The sequence below is a fragment of the Conger conger genome, chromosome 4 (assembly GCF_963514075.1).
Source record: "Conger conger chromosome 4, fConCon1.1, whole genome shotgun sequence".
In the NCBI taxonomy this organism is placed as follows: Eukaryota; Metazoa; Chordata; class Actinopteri; order Anguilliformes; family Congridae; genus Conger; species Conger conger.
This window is the reverse complement of record NC_083763.1, coordinates 25,165,815-25,173,408: the sequence shown is the minus strand read 5'-3', so window position 1 is coordinate 25,173,408 and position 7,594 is coordinate 25,165,815.

The window sequence follows — 7,594 nt, the reverse complement described above, 5'->3', positions numbered from 1 at the left end:
AGCATGTAAACCGATTTTGTTCTTGCGTGATGTGTGATAAAGTATTACCTGGGTAGTCTCTGAAAGCGGCTTGAAAATTAAATATTGCAGCCTTAAAAGGCAGGCGGTCTTTTGGTTAATCGGTGGGTTTAAGCGCTGAATTGATTTATATAAACTCACTGTAAAACTAGCTGACCTCAGATATGTACCATAAGACTGCAGAGTATGAATCATTCATAATTAGTACAGGCGAATGCTCTCTCGCTGGACGCAATCCCCGGGTCCTTCGGGAGGAAAGATGACCCGGGCCGACCGTGACAGAACCTGCCAACTGAAGCGATCAAACATGATACGTGGGAAAGGGGCCGGGGCGGTGGTGAGCATTCGCCTGAGCTGGCATTGGTGAGTAAACTTTAACCGCAGTCAAGCATTCTCTGGTTACAGCGCCTTGTTCTAGATATCATTGCAGCCTTAAAATCGTCAGGCCTGGCTGTCATCGAGAGAATTTGCAGAGTGAGTTCATTATTGAATTACTCTGGGAGCGAATCAAATGCTCTTGCATTTGTTAAAAAAACATAATGCTTCGCTTGAATTATTCTCCATTAAGTTTACATAACAGTCATGAACATGACATAATACCCCATCATTATGTGCTATATATTGACCCATTTGAACGTGATATCTTTATATGTTTTATGACAGGCATTATGACTTTGGTAGGACATTTGTCATAAGCTGTAATACACTGTTATGACTACTTATACAGGCTTTATGGCTCATGGTTCAATTTAACCAACATTATGGACCATTTTATTTTGGGCTGGTTCCAAGTAGAATGAATAAATAAATAAATAACAATGGAGTGCAGGCATTCTCTCAATTCACTGTATGGAATCACTTCCACTTACAGTGCAATCTGTAAGTATTTGGACAGTGGTACAATTTCTGTATTTTTGGCTCTGCACTCCAGCACATTGGATTAGAAATGAAACAATGAATATGAGGTTACAGTGTAGACTGTCACCTTTAATTTGAGGGTAGAATTACATCCATATTGGGTGAACTATATAGGAATTACATACATATAGGACCAAAAGTAATTGGACAGTTGGCTTCTCAGCTGTTTCTGATTAGTCAGGTGTATTCAATTGATTGCTTAGTAAAGGTGTAAGGAACCTTTCAATATCTAGTGTTGACTGGCTTTTGAGTCTGCTATTGGCATTTGTCAACATGAGGAGCAGAGTTGTGACCAATGACAGTCAAGGAAGCCATTATGAGGCTTAGAAATAAGAAAAAACAGTCAGAGACGTATACCAAACAATATGCTTACCAAAATAAATGGTTTGGAACACCATTAAGAGAGCACTGGTAATAATGGCAAAAGTCCTGGTAGGGCAAGGAAGACCCCTATTGTTGAAGACCAGATAAGTCTCATCATAATGAAGATAACCCCCCAAAAACCTGTCCGCCAGATCTGAACCACTATTCAGGAGGCAGGCGTGGATGTGTCAGTGACTACTCTCCACAGAAGATTTCACAAACATATCCACAGAGGCTGCACTGCGAAAAACAAATCACAAACATTTTCCAATAAATGACAGTTTTATGACAGTAAAGTGGGGGGGGGGGTCAGTATTTAAGTTAAAAGCGATGTCATGTAATTATGTATACCTTATTTTTCACGAAATGTCAAAATATACGCTAACATTGGCCAATACTAATGATTTCAGCCTGATCAGCACTAGTTAAAACATCCCAGTTCCTGCATTACTGAGTGGGTGGCAGCTGATGTTGCCCTATTAAGGTTGATACTAGGTTATTCAGCAGTTAAGCTCCCTGTTATTTTTCTGTGGGATTAAGTGACTCTCCATCCACTTAGGGTCAAGTACGGATTGGCCGGAGTGGGATTCTTAGCATTCATTCCTTTTCTCACGGTGCAATTTTCAATCAATATAGTCACAGAATATACAGTTTGAAAGCATTAAAACTCAAAGTTCTAGCTGTATAAACTATTTTACGATTGCTTTAGCGACAACATTTCCTTATTTTGTAACATTAGTGGTAGAAAAACAAGCGAGGGTGATCTTACCTTCTCTGCATTTTGTGAATCCACAGGCTGCACAAATCAGGGTATTGTCAATGTCCTTTTCACAGCGAGGGGCCAGCGAACCAAATTCATTGTAGTTTATAATTTCAAAATATCGATAGAATGGCCATTGTTTATCTAAGAATTTCTCTGGAGGATTTTTGTCATAGGAATGCTATTACCTACGTTTTGTATTGGCTCGCTGGAACACAATCAGTGCAACTACAAAGTTCTCTGACCAGTACTGGTCATGTAATCTCATGGTATAGACAATTCCCCTACCCATGACCTCCAGTATAACTTCTGCTCATCGTACACAAAGTTAGGAATATGGTATTAGAGTGATGACTGAGGAGCATTTTAGCGAATGAAATTACATTTCCAACGGTGTATTGTCTGTTGGGCTTGCATAAAACAACACAGGTTTTTTTCACTGCATAAATCATTTTCCTTTCATTTTCAATACACACTTTAAGACAATCACGTGTCGAAAAAAACTGTTCTTGAAAATTTATGCCTAAAAAGGTCGTGGAAGAAATCGCTCATCTGAGTGAATAGTTCTGAGGAGGACAGTGACTCCACACTAGAGGGCATGAAATGACTCCATTTTATAACGGTGAGCACGTAAATTACATTCTCAAAGTATTTTATTATTATTCAGTATGCTTATAAATAAGGCGCAGGCCTGCTTTTGAATGATAAGTGGTATGTGGGGGGGGGAGACACATTTTTCAGGATAAAAAGTGTTGTATCTTTTAGTATGCAATCTAAAGTATTTTACACCTCATACACAACCCAAAATTCATTTCGTTTCCATGTGTCCTTTTGGAGTCTCCAAATGTCCTTTTTGGAAACCTGCCTAGACATAGCTTAGAAAAAGTAATGCAGAATGCTCATTTCTGGTGATATTGACATCAATTTTGAAGGGAGTTTGTCCAGAGTTGTTGCAGTGGTTACATTGTGTTTATAAGCCCACCAGATACAGCCATCAGTATCTGTATCCACTCAAATACATCAAATATTTTCAGTGAGATCCAAAGCTTCCACTTCCACTCTGTTTGAGCATATGTAGTATTTCTGTCTTTTGGCAAGGGATACCATTCAGAAGAAACCAGGATTGTGCTTGTTGTCAAAATGGTTTAGAGTAGTAACCATTACATTTTGGGTAGGTCATTTTCAAGCTTGTGTTAAGAAAATGGGTGATAAGTAAGGGGTTAAACTGTAGTTGTCCAAATGATGGCAATGTTAGTTGGCCTGATAACCTGAGCACATTCACAGGCCTAAGACAACAAAAATTCAAGATCACCGAGGGTTTGGCTGATCTTGAGCCCCCCAATCCTGAGGCATGTTTCTGGTGTGCAAATACACTGCTGAAAATGAAAATGTTGTGCTTTGATATGTATCAGCCATTTGAATTTGATTTGGGGCCTTTTTAATGGCCCCAATTATTTCTGTTTGGACTTAAATTGTTTGTTTGGCTCTGTACTCCAGCATATTGGATTTTAAATCTACCAATGAAGGTAAAAGTGCAGACTGCCAGCTTTAAATTAAGGCTATTTATATCCATCAAATATCATCCATGTGCAAATTACAGCCATTTGTATACATTGTCATACATATTTAAAAGTACACAGTACAATTATTTTACTTTAGAAGAACATTTAGTACTAGTTTGTCAATGATTGCCTGAAATCTGCGACCCACTGGATATCTTCGGTCATGCTCTGCCAGAGCTGTACTGCAGGCATCATCAGTTCCTGTTTGTTCTGGGGGCTTTTTGCCTTCAGTCTTTTTTTCAGCAAGTGGAAGCATGTTCAGATGGATTCAGGTCAGGTGATTTACTTGTACTAGTCAAGAATATTCCACTATTTGGCCCTATAAAACCCACTGGTTGATCAGTATGTTTGGGTCATTGTCCTGCTGCAAGTTGATGCACCGTCCATTGGGTTCTGCGGCATTTATTTGAGTGAGCAGATGAGATGTTTCTGTAAACTTCAAAATCCATCCTGCTGCTGACATTCTCAACAGTCAATAAAGACTAGTGAGCCATACATGCCCAAGCCACCTCTAACGTTTCAAAAATGAGGGGGGGTGCACTTGGGTACAGGTAAATACTCGACTTGGCTGTCCATAAGAGTCTGTTCCAGAACTTTACTGTTTTCTTTTTAACAAACACTAATCTGGCCATTATATTCTTGAGGCTTATCATTGGTTTGAATCTTGCAGGGAACCCTCTCAGGTTATCCTGGTCTTTGACACAACTATACTTATATCCTGGAGAGTGCCGATGTGTCCGACTGTGGAAAGGGTTTTTTTCTTCCTCACTGAAAGTATTCTTTGGTCATCTACTATAGTGGTCTTTATTGGTCATTGTTTTTGCTATTGCTCACCAGTGCATTCTTGCTTCTTCCAAACAGTTGATTTTGACATACCAAATGTTTTGTCTGTGTCTCTGATCAATTCATTCTTGCATTGATACGTATTTGGTCTTCATGTTGGGAGACAACAGCAGCAGACTCCAAATGCAGACTTCACAAATAGAAGCTACTCCAAACCATTTGTTGATTAATGATGTAACAACTGGTCAGGAGCAGCCTATTGTCCAAATATTTTTGTTCTCACAAACGGGGGGGGGGGGGCAAAACAACAAAGATTTAGTCAATGTTTTAATACATACTGATTTTGATTCAGCTGCACTGTGCAGCACTCATTAATACACTCTCAGTACAAAACGTGCCTAAAAAGGTACAAATGCTTGTTGCTGGGGTGGTACCCAAATGGTCAAAAAAAGTTTGGCCCTAGCCTACAATATATAATTAATTTTCTACATTTTTTTGCTTGGGAAAATACTCATTTGTACCCAAATACAATATTACTGTACTTTCAGGGTATATTTGGGTAATCTGAAACTTGAAGAACAAAAAAACTACCTCCACTGTTACTTTATTTCTGAATGTGTATCAACTGAAAAATTGAGAACATGATAAAATAATAAAAAGTATTTATCATTTTGAAAACTATGTTGAGATTATGTTGCATATCATTGTATTACAATTCCGAAGCATGATTTACAGTACTAAATCCAAATTTTTGAACCACATCCAGAATTTTGTCTATTTACATAACATTGTTCAAGAATGTCTGTGCCAAGGAATCTGCTGCAGTTTATCACAGGCGGCCATCAAGCTACTCCTGTATGCATCCTGAAGTCTGAGAATCAGGTCAAAAGTGTCTCCGTCAGACATGGAAAACATATTTTTTTTCTTTTTGTGGGCTGCTGTCAGTTTGCGTCTCCAGAGAGATGGAATGTGCCACAGTCTCCCCAGTTTATTTTGGCTAACGGAAGGATTTCATCAGCTGATAAATATTTGGAGCACTTTTTTCATTTGGCCGTAATGTCCACGCATAACTCAAAGCCTTAAACAGCAGAGACAGTCTTGCCAGTGAATCTAAGATGACCGCATTCTCCCTAAGCTGACCACACAGTTCAGCTGCTGTACTGTGAATCCATAGCCTGTAAGGCAGAGATATCCCTTTACCTTACGGTTCTGTAACTTGGCATCAGTGCACCTATTACTTCGGTTTGACTGAGAAAAACATCTCGGGGACAGTTCGGACAGCTGAAATGTTCACACATTTGGCATTATTACAACCGCTTTATCTTTAACCGGAATGCAAAGTGCAGTCAAATAAATAAATGTTTTTATGTATTAAAAGTTTCCCTGTGAAGGTCTATCAAAGGCTTGTTTTAAGAATAAAATGAAACTTCAGTATTTGTTAAAGCACAATCTGACTATGAAATCAGTGAATTATTATTATTATTATTTATTTTCAAAATAAATAATTACAGTTTATAATATTCCGACATTCCAAGGTTATCCTGACTTTCCCTGTCGGCCTCCTCGGCGGACCTGAGGCGCGCGGCGCATTCCAGTTAACGGAGTGACAGAAGCGATCGGCGCAGGTTGCGGGGGATGGGCTTGATCGCGGTCACTGGGACGGAAAGCGTGGGGTGCGCGGGCCAAGGCCTCGGGAGCTCGCGGCTCCGTCCGTGCGCGGCCTGACAACCGACGCTCGCTCAGCGGGGCTCTAATGCGGCCCCGCCATTAGCTGAGCCGCCCCCGGCCCGCTGACGGGTCGCGACGCACTAATTCGCCCTGCTTAAGCCGCCAGTTACCCCCTTCATCAAGGAGAGCCATCCGTCTCTCTGCATTTATCCCCCTACGTTTATCCATTTTCCCTTTGTCGCAGAGGCCAAGTTCATTGCCTGTGTCAGATGCTGTTAGCAATTCAATCTATCCTATCGAATTATCCTTCGGAACGGCAATAGATTGAATGAGTTACGTCTCGACCTCATGGAGGCTTGCAGCCCGACCCTTGGTATTCGGCTGTTGTTTTTCCTCAACAAAGAGAGCTTGTTAATTGTTTCTTTGTGAGATGATTTGTTTTTGGGGGTTTTTATGTCTGCTCGAATAAAATAAAGAAAAAGCAAACAACTGTAACAAATTGGTAAAAATTCGACCATCTGTTTTTTGGATTGTCTTCTATGAACGGTTTTGTTTAAGTAAATATCTGCAGTATCCGGTGACAACATGGCAACATACAACATACTCCAGAAATGTTTTTTTAAAAGTGGTCTTTTATTATTATTATTATTATTTTTTTTTTTTAAATGTTTGGCTTACTAGTTTACTACACTACCATTTTAAACCAGATAAAATTGTATGTGATTAATAATGGGAATTGCTTCTTTGTTCACATGCTGGAACAATTACTGAACAGGATGAGATCCTTAGCCTTGCAATTTTGTATAGTTTCATTTAATTGAAGCTAAAGTGATTTGCACGAGAAGTATTTCATGTAATAGCAATGTTCAAACAAAAACAAAACATTTAGAAGGGCAGCCTTTAAAATAAGTGAAATGCATATAATTTATTTTTGTAAAGATAAACACAAAAACTTAATTTTTATCTTGTTGAAAAGTATGTGTTGCACTGGGCACTGTTGTTGGTGACTGTGGGCCTTTATGTTTGTTTTATGTCCTCTGATAACACACCTCTCCACACTATCAAAATCAACAGCCCCCAAGTCATGTCCACTTGCCTTCAACTCAATTTATTATATTCATCTTTGGGTATCAAACTCAACTTAAGTTTTCAGAATATTAACTCTAAATCACTCATCGACTTGACTGTTTGAGAATTGAGTTGAGTCAAGGTCCATTCAACTCACTATTGCAAGCTATCTTATAAAACAAAAAACGAATCACCACAGAAACTTCTTAAATAAACATTCCCAACTTGATTTAAAAAGTGGAAACAAATGTTATTTTCAAGTGGAACTTGCTCATGAATTTAAGACACCAGGGAAACATATATCATGTTTTTAAGTTGAACTAGCTTGACATTTAGTTAGATTCAAAACGGTTGGACATGCAGTACATTCCTGAATGTGTACAGATGGAATGTGATATGATGTACAGTGAGTATTAGTGGCTGTTTAGTTTGGTTGCATGGGAAGGCTATTTCA